Genomic DNA, 12,425 nt, shown 5'->3' on the forward strand with positions numbered 1-12,425 from the left:
CCCGAGGACCGCGGCTATGTATGAACACTTTTCACTTTCTCCCGTGCTACGGGGCTGCTAGACTTCCCTTCATGCAAAATCTTAAGGTCCTACCTCAAGTCCAAGGCTCCAAAGAAGCGTAAAAAGTCAGTAATCGATAACTAATACTTGAATTGTACTACTTCCTTACATCAACTTAGAGGCTTCATCTGTGCTCTACTATGCTGCTTTTAGTGTCTCCGGATACTGCAGCACGCGACATAGCTTTGCAGACGATAAATGAAACAGATTCAGAGAGAAGAGCGGCCAATGTAACGATCTGGTTTTAAGTCGATTTGATAACAAATGACGGAAACGGGCTGATTTCTCAGGTTTTTACTACATATGAACACTTTTCACTTTCTCCCGTGCAACGCAGCTGCTAGTCTTCCATTCATGCAAAATCGTAAGGTCCTAGCTCGTGTCCATGGTACCAAAGCCGGCTATGAAGTCAGTAATCGATAACTGATACTTCCATTGTACTAGTTCTTACTGGCTATAACTTCAACTTAGAAGTTGTTTCTGTGTTCTACTATGGTGCTTTTAAAGTCCCTGCATGGCGCGGCAAGTGACATAGCTTTTCAGACGATAAATGTAACCGTTTCAGAGAGAAGATCCGCCAACGCGACGATCTCGCTTTAAGTCGATTCGATAACAAATGACGAGAAACGGGTGGATATCTCAGGTTTTTACTACATATGAACACTTTTCTCATTCTACCGTGCAACGCGGCTGCTAGACTTACCTTCATGGATAATCTTAAGGTCCTAGCTTATGTCCAAGGCACAAAAGCCGGCTAAAAAGTCAATAATCGATAACCAAAACTTGCAATGTACTACTTCTTACTGTCTATTACTTCAACTTAGAAGCTTCTTCTGTGTTCTGCTATGTTGCTTTTAGTGTCTCCGCATACCGCAGCACGCGACATAGCTTTCCTGACAATAAATGTAACTGTTTCAGAGAGAAGAGCGACCAATGTGACGATCTGGCTTTAAGTCGACTCCATAACAAATGACGAAAACGATCGTATTTGTAAGGTTTTTACTGTATATGAACATTTTTCATAAACTCCAGTGGAAAGCGGCTGCTACACGTCCCTTCATGCAAAATCGTAAAGTCCTAGCTCATTTCCAAGGCACCAAAGAAAAGTAAAAGGTCAATAATCGATAGCTAAAACTTGAATTTTGCTGCTTCTTACTGGTTATTACATCGACTTAGAAACTTCTTCTGTGTTCTACTATGGTGTTTTTAGTGTCTCCGAATTCCGCAGCACGCGACATAGCTTTGCAGATGATAAATGTAACCGTTTCAGAGAGAAGAGCGGCCAATGTTACGATCTGGCTTTAAGTCGATTTGATAACAAATGACGAAAACGAACGGATTTGTAAGGTTTGTACTACAAATGAACACTTTTTCACATTCTCCCGTGCAACACAGCTGCTAGTCCCCCATTAATGCAAAATCGTAAGGTCCTAGCTCGTGTCCAAAGTACCAAAGCCGGCTAAAAAGTCAGTAATCGATAACTAAAACTTGCAACGTACTACTTCTTACTGGCTATTGCTTCAACTTAGAACCTTCTTCTGTGTTTTACTATGGTGCTTTTAAAGTCTCCGCATACCGCATCACGCGACATAGCTTTGCAGACGATAAATGTAACCATGTCAGAGAGAAGAGCGGCCAATGTTAGGATCTGGCTTTAAGTCGATTTGATAACAAATGACGAAAACGAACGGATTTTTAAGGTTTTTACTACAAATGAACACTTTTCACATTCTCCCGTGCAACGCGGCTGTTAGACTTGCCTTCATGCAAAATCTTAAGGTCCTAGCTCATGTCCAAGGCACCAAAGAAGGGTAAAAGTTCAATAATCGATAAAAAGAACTTGAATTGTAATGTTTCTTACTGGCTATTACATGAACTTAGAAACTTCTTCTGTGTTCTACTATTATGCTTTTAGTGTCTCGCGCATACCGCACCACGCGACATAGCTTTGCAGACGATAAATGTAACCGTTTCAGAGAGAAGAGCGGCCAGCGTAACGTCCTTCCTTTAAGTCGATTCGTTAACAAATGACGAAAACGAACGGATTTCTCAGGTTTTTACTACATATGAACACTTTCAAATTTTCTCGTGCTACTTGGTTGCTAGTCCTCCTTTCTTGCAAAATCTTAAGGTCCTAGCACTTGTCCAAGGCGCCAAAGCCTTCTAAAAAGTCAATAATCGATAATTAAAACTTGAATTGTACTACATCTTACTGGCTATTACATAGCCGAGTAAAAAGCCTAAAACCGATAACGAAAACTTGAATTGTACTACTTCTTACTGGCTATTACATCAACTTAGAAGCTTCTTCTGTGTTCTACTATGGTGCTTTTAGTGTCTCCGCATACCGCAGTACGCGACATAGCTTTGGAGACGATAAATGTAACCGTTTCAGAGAGAAGAGCTTCCAATCTAACGATATGGCTTTAAGTCGATTCAATAACAAATGGGGAAAACTGACGGATTTCTCAGGTTTTTACAATATACGAAAACTTTTCACATTCTCCCGTGCAAAGCGGCTGCTAGACTTAGCTTCATGTAAAATTTTAAGGTCCTAGCTCATGTCCAAGGCACCAAAGACGGCTATAAAGTCAATAATTGATAACCAAAACTTGAATTGTACTGCTTCTTATTGGCTATTACATTAACATGGAAGCTTCTTCTGTGTTCTACTATGGTGCTTTTAGTGTCACCGTATACCGCAGCACGCGACATAGCTTTGCAGACGACAAATGTAACCGTTTCAGAGAGAAGATCCGCCAATGTGACGATCTGGCTTTAAGTCGATTCGATAACAAGTGACGAAAACGGTCGGATTTCTCAGGTTTTTACTACATATGAACACTTTTCACATACTCCAGTGCACACGGATGCTAGTCGTCCTTTCATGCAAAATCCTAAGGTCCAAGCTCATGTCCTTGGCACCAAAGCTGGCTAAAATTTCAAAAATTGATAACTAAAACTTGAAATGTACTGCATCTTACTGGCTATTACATCAACTTAGAAACTTCTTCTGTGTTCTACAATGGTGCTTTTAGTATCTCCGCATACCGCAGCAGGCGACATAAGTTTGCACACGATAAATATAATCATTTCAGAGAGAAAACGGCCTATGTGACGATCTGGCATTACGTCGATTCGAAAGCAGATGACGAAAACGGTCGGATTTCTTATCTTTTTACTGCATATCAACACTTTCCACGTTCTCCCGTGCAACTTGGCTGCTAGACCTCCCTTCATGCAAATTCGTAACGTCCTACCGCATGTCCAAGGCACCAAAGCCGGCCAAAAAGTCAATAATCGAAAGCTAATACTTGAATTGTACTGCTTCTTACTGGGTATTACATGAACTTAGAAGCTTCTTCTGTGTTCTACTATGGTGCTTTTAGTGTCTCCGCATGCCGCAGCCCGCGATATAGCTTTGCACACGATAAATGTAATCGTTTCAGAGAAAAGAGCGGCCAATGTTACCTTCTGGAATTAAAGGACCCCCTTAAATGTTTTAGTCATTTTTTATATAGTTTTGTTTAGGAAAGTTGGCTATCCGAACGTTAAATTTCTGTATTCTTACGCTTAATCTGTTTCTCCCCTGATTGCAAGTAGTGAGAGTTCTGCTATGAATTTTATGGACATTTGTGCTATTTAAGTAAAGTTTTACCTAAGTATTTTTACCTAGTCATATTCAAATTTCAAGTTTTAAGGGTCTCGTTCCACTTAACGAAATTTATTTATTATTTGTCCAACTGATCTGGCCTTGTAAGGCAGTCTCCTCTATTATTGTGATTGTGATTTTGTAATGCTTTTGATTGTAATAAAATATGTAGCAACTACAACGGATTACTATTGTGATTTTGGTGTGTCACTACCATACCCCATTTCATAGAGGATGAAATGTTTCATGAAATATATGAAAACCTGTTTTTGATACATTCAACCATTAAAGGGGGGTGGAATATAGGATGCAATGTTTTATGAAAGTATTTCAGTGCGAAAGAATTTTTAAAGCGAAATCTATGAAAATTGTGTTATTGAAAAATACGTGTTTCACTGTTTTTGGAACTACAACCTCCAAGAAGGTGCAATAGGGGCACAGGTTTCACTGACCCATAGCCTTCCACCCCAACCTGCAAAGTATACGGACTTGAAATTTGTGGAAGGTGTAAATCTTACGCTGAAAGCGTCATTTAAGAAGAGATTGTTCGAAATTTCACTCCTAAGGAGGTGAAATATGGGTTGAAAGTTTTTTTTTTTTTAAATATGTCCCTATGTCGCTATTGAAGCTATAACTACAAAACTACGAAAATTGACATTTGGTGTCTCAGACAAAAAACAAAAAAGAAACAGGATTTTAGCATTTTCCGAAATTCTTCCAATGGGGGATAAAATAATTAGTGAAGGTTTTTTGAAAATAAATCATTATTAAAGAACTACTGAAGCCTTTTTATAGCTACATCTATGAAAATAGGTACTTGACATTTCGGTTGGATGTTAAAAAAATGTGTTTCGTGGCTTTTGGAAATTTATCTGACTAATAGAGTGAAATAGGGGATGAAAAGTTTTATGAAATATTTCACTATGAAAGCATTTTTAGAATTAAATGGATGAAGATTTGAATTTGACTCCTCGGTTCTAAATAGAAGAATACGTGTTTAACTGTTTTTGAAAACCCAACCCCTAAAGGGTGTGAGATGTTTCAGAAAAAGGTTCATTATGAAAGCATTACTAAATATATCAGACAATTCATATTCGACTAATGTGTTACAATTTTTAAAAACAACGTGTTTTTCTGGTTTTGGAACTTCGAGCATAAGGGGATGAAAATTTTAATGAAATATTTATTGCGTTATATTAAAATATTTTAAATCTGCATCTATGAAAACCGGTATTTCACTTCTCAATTAGATATAAAGAAATATGCGTTAGGGAATGAAAGACTCTACGGAGATATCACCACAAGAATACAAAACGGCTTGATTAACAAAAACCTTGGACTCCAGCTGTCAGCATTGCTTTTTGGTCATTCAGTAAAAGACCATGCTTCAACGGCGTTAAGTTTAGAAAGTTTAGAAAGTGTTGCAGTTTATAAAAGACATAAAAAAACGATTAAAGAAAAAATTCTTTGCAGACCATGAACGGTCTACGCAAGTAAAGAAGCGGATGATAAGCTAGCTCTTTATGCAAATGAGTTGGTCAGTTTAAGTTCCGAGACATGTCATGCAGCAGGAACGGAATCCTATAGTTGCTACGATTGGCTAAAGGAAAAGTTTTGCAGAATCACGCAAAATCACTTCTGCAAGTGGCTGAGAATCTCGTAATGAATAAAAATTCTGTAGTGAGAATTCCAAGGTGGGAGATGCAAGAGTCCTCCCCCCCCCTTCCCCCTCCTCACAATGCTATCCTTCTTTACCTACAGAAAAATAAATAAATAAATAAATAAATAAATAAAACTAGAGAAATTTCTACTGTGAAACTATTTGCATACAAGAGAACGGCCCTTGAAATTTAACTCTTCAAAGTTTTAAGCCCTGATCATTTCGGATATTGATCAGAAAGTGTTAATCCACCTGTGAAACCTGAGTATATAATCCCTGTGACATTTGATCAACGGCGTTCCATAAGGACAGGTTCTCATTCAAAACGTTCGAAAATTCAATTTCTTTGTAGTTGCAATTTTTAAAGGTGTACTTGTCTACACCCTTGGAACGGAAAGGTTTTTATTTTTTTAATCCGTGCTTTACAAAAGTTTCTACAGCCCATTGTTTGAAGCAGTGTCGTGGCTGCCATGAGCCGCGCGGGGTACCCGCCATGTCTCCAACGCCTTGTCACGGTTCGCGCGGCTCCCCCCGTTGGAGGTTCGAGTCCTCCTTCGGGCATGGTTGTGTGTGTGTTGTCCTTAGCATAAGTTACTGTAAGTAGTGTGCAAACATACGGACTGATGGTTCAAATGGCTCTGAGCACTTTGGGACTTAAGATCCGAGGTCATCAGTTTCCTAGAACTTAGAACGACTTAAACCTAACTAACCTAAGGACATCACACACATCCATGCTCGAGGTAGGATTTGAACCTGCGACCGTAGCGTTCGCGTGGCTCCCGACTGAAGTGCCTACAACCGCTCAGCCACATCGGCCGGTCTATCATGTGTTCTAGAAGAGCTGTACGGTCGTCAGTGGCGCCTGTTCTTTCGAGAACAGTTACTATCTTCATATCTATGGTTAAACGTTTCCCAGCCATTGACCTTCGTCTGTGCGAATGCGCACAGGCTGCCGGAACTCTTACGGGAATCGTCACCTTAGTGTGAGCCAGTAATGAGTGGATGGACAAATACCTATTAAGTACATTACGTAATCGGATTGTGGACGGTTGGGGATGTGAGTCTCACGGGAAGCGTGCGAGGGATAAATTCCTGCAGTCGTGCTGTTCATTTGTGCCCTCGATAGCTCAGATGGATTGAGCGTCTGCCTTGTAAGCAGGAGATTCTGGGTTCGAGTCCCAGTAGGGGCACACTTTTCAGCTGTCCCCATCGAAGCATATCAACAACACCTGTCGGCAGCTGAGGGTTTCAATTAATTATCAGTTGTGAAGGTGATTCGATGAACCCTTTACCAGGCACTTAAATGTGTTTTGCAGGGTTTCCATACAGATGTAGATGATAACTCGTCCCGTGTCGCACGTGCTCAAAAGGATTCATTCTGCAGAATGCATGCAAACATACTCACCGAAAATACGGGCGAATATCAAGTGCAGGCTGCCGAGTGCTGCATATCCACCTTAGACGGATCGGCTTTTCCTGCCAAGAAGAACAGGAAGTTGCTGTCTAGGAACAATCAGAGCTAGAGGAAGGGTTGATAAATACTCTTTGAATTGCAGACTAAACGTAAATAACGAAAATACATTTTTGGTAAAAATTGGTCAAAACATAATCGTTTGCCCTCCGTATTGGATTAGCTGTTTTGAATATTGAAAATCTGACTCCAGATTCGTTTTCAGCGACATTAAAAATATATATGTAACACTCAGTTCATGCAAATCGAAGTAATAATATAACTAAATGTTTTCCCTAAACTTTGAACACTTTTTTTTTCGAGTAACGATTTTCTCAGAACGGCATGCAGCATTAATTAAAAGTGGTTCGATCTCTTAACTTCTACCTCTGACCCCTAAATGTAAACACTTTTCTTAGGAACTTATAGCTATAATATGACATTTGTTAATATTAACTAATTTTTGTGTAGGCATAAGGAGTGAAACAAACCCCCAAAAATCGAACTCAAAGTTCGAATTAGCACTGTATCGTTAAATTTAAGGTTGTTTCATTGCGGTTAGGTAAGTGCTCCCATAAATTTTATGTATTATCGACTGATGTTATCCATTTTCAAATTCAGAGAAATAATGTAGTATCAACTGATGTTACCCATTTTTGAATTCAGGTAACATCTGAGGTGGCACACTGCACGCACTCTGCGTACTCCAGTCTCGCAGGCCCTTGATCAAATCATAATTACGGGCGCCATTTTTTATTGAAAATCTAAAATTAAGCTCATAGTATTATCACTCGTAATTCCCAAACAGATCCTTCGAATGTATTTTCATTGTCTCAAAAAAAATTTCAAATGTACCCTTTTTTGCTCATTTGTATGAGAACCTGGCCGTAACGCCGTAATATAGTCACGAGATTTTTTTTCAGAGACGCTGTACGTTCGCGAGAAGACTTTCGTTCTGCGCGTGTCGAAGGACATTCCCCAGATATTACTGTGTGTGTGCTACTCAGTCGTGCCATTTAAGTGTACATCTTTGCATAGTTTTCCTTTCACGATGTAAACAGTGTTCCGCTCAGTTGCTAAATGGCCAGTGAGTGGTTCCGAAGGTGTCGGATTTGCGGTGCGTTCGGTCTGCTAGGACAACAGCAGACTAGCGTGGTGCGATGGCAGAAGCAGACACTGAGGGAGCTAGCTGCTGGGACGCCAGCGAACAATTTATGCCAAGTAAGACGAAGAGGACTATTCTAAAATTACGAGCCGTCTCAAAAGTGTTAACCATTGGTAAATCTTGCAGTTGAGTCTGACAAAACTGGCAGTTTTGCCTAGAGATACATTACAGAGAGAGATACAGGAAATCCCCCCACCCCCCTCAATGAATTTTTGGTTGTGATGACAGGCCGATTGGTAGTGTAGCCCGAGATCTAAGTTAGGTTGGAAGGTGGTAATTTGATTGAGAGTTGTTTACGCCAACGATAATGAATGCCGACTAAACGTTGTGCGAGCAGATTGCCCTGTAGCGTAGCCTAGTGTTTCCGTCCGCGCCACATTTAACACACTTTCTCTAACTGTGTACAAGTGTCTCACAACAGCCACGATAACTACGTTTCTGGTGGGGGGAGGGTAGAGTCCACTATGTAACTTTCACTGCAAATTTTAGTAACAGCATAAACTAACCGAAATAGAAGCGTAATTTTAACTATATTTCCTTTTGTGGGAAAATAATGGTTCTCCTCTTTCGGCAGCAACTGTAATATGTAGGCAACTTATTAGTTTTTTTAAACTCTGAATCATGATCTCAATAGACGCAGTGCTTTTTTACGTTACTTGATTTGTGGTCTATAGTAAACCATGCAACGAATTGGTAAATTCTTTGAAGTTTGACGTGTGTTACATAGACGACGTCTGCAATGTTCGTAAGGCCAAGTTTGCATATATTCGGTGTCTGTTTTTTTTGGCCATGTACTGTATAATTAAGGGGAGGAGGATTATGTTCAAGGAGCAGTGCATTAGCAGTCTATGGATAAATTGAGAATTTGGATCTAACGAACGGCATGCTCGGGCAGTTTGTGCTATTATGTTGACCACTGCGTAATTCGGACACAGTGATCATTGCCTCTCCGTAATAACCAGGGGACTCGGTTGCTAATCCTGGTCTGGCACGAATTTTCAACAGTGCCCATTGACTAAAGTCTGTGCCCATTGTATGCTAATATCATTGTTTCGGTGTTAAATTGTATTTTGTTCACGATACGTCGTTTAGCTTTTTCATGGATAACAGCTTTGAAAAGCGTACAGGTTGTAATGATATTCGCTCGTCGTTAGTCCAAGGCAACTATAGCGATTTATAAACACACTTGTAGTTCGTATTAAACCTACATACTTAATAGTGTCCTGTGTTTCTTTACCAAGAACTACTTCGTAAGTAATTCCCCTGTAGTCGTATTTTGTTTTAGTATTTTGTTTAAATATTTATAGACTGCAGGCTTGGATGAAATATGAAATACATGTCCGAAGTTCCTGTTCATACTGCAGATACTGTTTCATCCGTACTAGGGCCCAAAACATTTCATCTAATACAGAAGGACACAATTTGTCTCGAGATTTAGCTATTTCTCGTAATAGAGGCCTTGCTTCGATATATTTTTTTCTAATTCTTGTTTGGATTTAATCTTAAAAGACACTAACTCTTCCACCAGTTATTCGATATGTGGTTTCATCCCTTTCGTAGCCTAGAGTTCCTAAACGGTCGATAATATTAATGATTTCCTTTCTCAATTTTATTTTCTGTAAAATCTCCTGTTTATGGTTATTGCTAACATGTTTCACGTTCTCACTTTTATTATTTTTATTTTTCTAGTTTTGTGCCTTGTAGCCAAATTTTCTTTTAATCTGGTTTTCAATTCTGAAATAGTAACAGTTGAAGGTCAAGAGAAGATTGCGATCTATTTGAGGAGAGTGGCTTGGAGATTTTTTATAATAGACGTACACAGGTCATGGGGATCCTTACCTATATAAATTTACTTCGAGTGTGATGGAGCCCATTCTCTTGTCATGATCTCGGCTGTATCGTAGCACATTGTCTCGGTTAGGTTGGAGATTTTAGTTGAGAGTTGCCGAAGTCAACGAAAGTGATTACAAAGTAAAGACTGTGCTAACAGAACGATCTGTAGCGTAGGCCAACACGTTCTTTCTGTCCTTTTAAAGCCTCTTTTAATTAAAAATAACTAAAGCTGCAAGATACAATCACAAAAACTGTATTACGTAATAGAGTAATCCCAGACTATTGTTGTGTAAGTTGTGTGCGTACACTATTTTTTTTGTCAGTGAATATACATTTTTTTACTCATTTGCTGGGTTTCAGTTTTCCCGTTTTCCGGCGAAAAACGTTTTCCTGTGAAGGGCCCATTAGCTTGTCGGTTATATTTGTGACTTTCTCGACGGTCAGTAATTTCGTGATAGTCCATCCACCGGCGTCATTGTTAACATCGAATATAGATTTAAGTATTAGGAAGGCTAATATGAAGCTAATGCATGAGTAGGTCTAATAATTAATAAAAATAGGAATGCGGGTAAGCTACTACAAACAGCATAGTGAATGCATTGTTGTGGCCAAGATAGCCACGAATCCCACGCCTACCAAAGTCGTAAAAGTAGTCCTTAGATGATGAAGAAATTGATGGAATGTGTGATGAGATAAAAGAAATCATTCAGATAGTGATGGGAGATGAAAATTTAATATTAATGGGTGACTGGAATTCGACAGTAGGAAATGGAAGAAAAGGAAACGTAGTAGGTGAATATGGAATGGGGGTAAAAAATGAAAGAGGAAGCCGCCTGGTAGGCTTTTGCCCAGAGCATAACTTAATCATAGCTAACACTTGGTTCAAAAATCATGAAAGAAGGTTGTTTACGTGAAAGAGACCTGGAGATACTGCAATATTTCATATAGATTATATAATGGTAAGACAGAGATTTAGGAACCAAATTTTAAATTGTATGACATGTCCAGGGGCAAATGTGGACTCTGATCACAATATATTGATTATGAACTGTAGATTAAAACTGAAGAAACTGGAAAAATTTGGGAATTTAAGGAGATGGGACCTGAAAGAACTGACAGAATCAGAAGTTTTAGAGAGTTTCAGGAAGAGCATTAGGGAACAATCTACAGGAATGGGGGAAAGTAATACTGTGTGATGGCGGATCTGAGTGGTGTACTGTCAAGGGGAGGGGGTTCCTCAGGGATCAGTGTTGGGGCCGCTCCAGTTCCTTATTTATATAAATGATATGCCCTCAAGTATTATGGGTAACTCTAAAATATTTCTGTTTGCTGATGACACTAGCTTGGTAGTAAAGGATGTTCTGTGCAACATTGACTCCGTTTCAAGTAGTGCAGTACATGACCTCAGTCCATGGCTTGTAGAAAATAAACTAACGTTAAATCACAGTAAGATTCAGTTTTTACAGTTTCTAACACACAATTCAACAAAACCTGACGTTTTAATCTCACAGCATGGGCATATGATTAGTGAAACTGAACGGTTCAAATTCCTAGGTGTTCAAATAAATAGTAAGGTGTTGTGGAAAGCCCACGTTCAGGATCTTGTTCAAAGACTTAATACTGCCATTTTCACTATTCAAACGGTACTGACAGTGAGTGATACTTCGACAAGTAAATTAGTCTACTTTGCTTATTTCCATTCACTTATGTCGCATGGTATTATGTTTTTGGGTAACTCTTCCCATTCTAGAAGGATATTTTTGGCTCAGAAACTGGAGGTTCGGGCAAAAAGTGGTGTGAGTTCATGAAACTCTTGTCGACCTCTGTTCAGGGAGTCTGGGTATTTTGACGTTGGCCTCTCAATATGTATATTCCTTACTGTCGTTTCTTGTTACCAATATTAGTTTATTTCCAACAATAAGTAGCTTTCACTCGGTTAATACTCGGGAGAAATCAAACCTCCATTTGGATCGGACTTCCTTAACTCTTGTGAAAAAATGTGTGCAGTATACTGCTGCATCCATTTTCAATAAGCTGCCACTCGATTTCAAAAATCTTAGCAGTAATCCACGCGCTTTCAAATCGAAACTGGAGTGTTTCCTCATGGGTCACTCCTTCTATTCTGTCGAGGAGTTAATTGGAAAATTAAGCTGATTCTCATTGTACTGCTGATAGCGTTTGCTTAAACTTATCCACTGATTTTCTCTCAGGTTCATGAATATGTATTTTTATCTCTTATTACTTTTATGTTGTAAGTTCATGTGTCGCCCTAACCGCCGTCTGCTTCACGTCTGCTGTTCAGCGAGCTACCTTAATTTAAGTATTAACTGTATTTTTCTTACATGTCACTTCTTCTTCCGTGTGTTTTTGCTTTTAGGAAGCTTTGATTGTCGAGTGCTAGTAATAGAGTTACATAGCTTTCGTGTTTGTTTTGAATACAGTCAGAGAGAGTCCTTGTAGTCAGCCATAGTGCCAGTAGTGCTAGTGTTTGTTTCGAATGCAATCCAGAGACAGGTAGTGCTATTTTCATTGTTTTCTACAAGAAGAGGTTAGCAATCACAGTTTAGTCAGTAATCAGCCGCCCTTAATGAATTAGCAGTCTACT

At 39.2% G+C, this 12,425-nt stretch overlaps 1 non-coding gene across 1 annotated transcript; it reads left to right on the forward strand.

Moving 5' to 3' along the window:
• Window positions 1-6,487: 6,487 nt before the first annotated feature.
• On the forward strand, window positions 6,488-6,562 carry Trnat-ugu (transfer RNA threonine (anticodon UGU)). Its single transcript has one exon. It is a non-coding gene; the product is annotated as a tRNA-Thr (tRNA).
• The last annotated feature ends 5,863 nt before the right edge of the window (window positions 6,563-12,425 follow it).

Source organism: Schistocerca gregaria, unplaced genomic scaffold (genome assembly GCF_023897955.1).
Source record: "Schistocerca gregaria isolate iqSchGreg1 unplaced genomic scaffold, iqSchGreg1.2 ptg000213l, whole genome shotgun sequence".
NCBI lineage: Eukaryota > Metazoa > Arthropoda > Insecta > Orthoptera > Acrididae > Schistocerca > Schistocerca gregaria.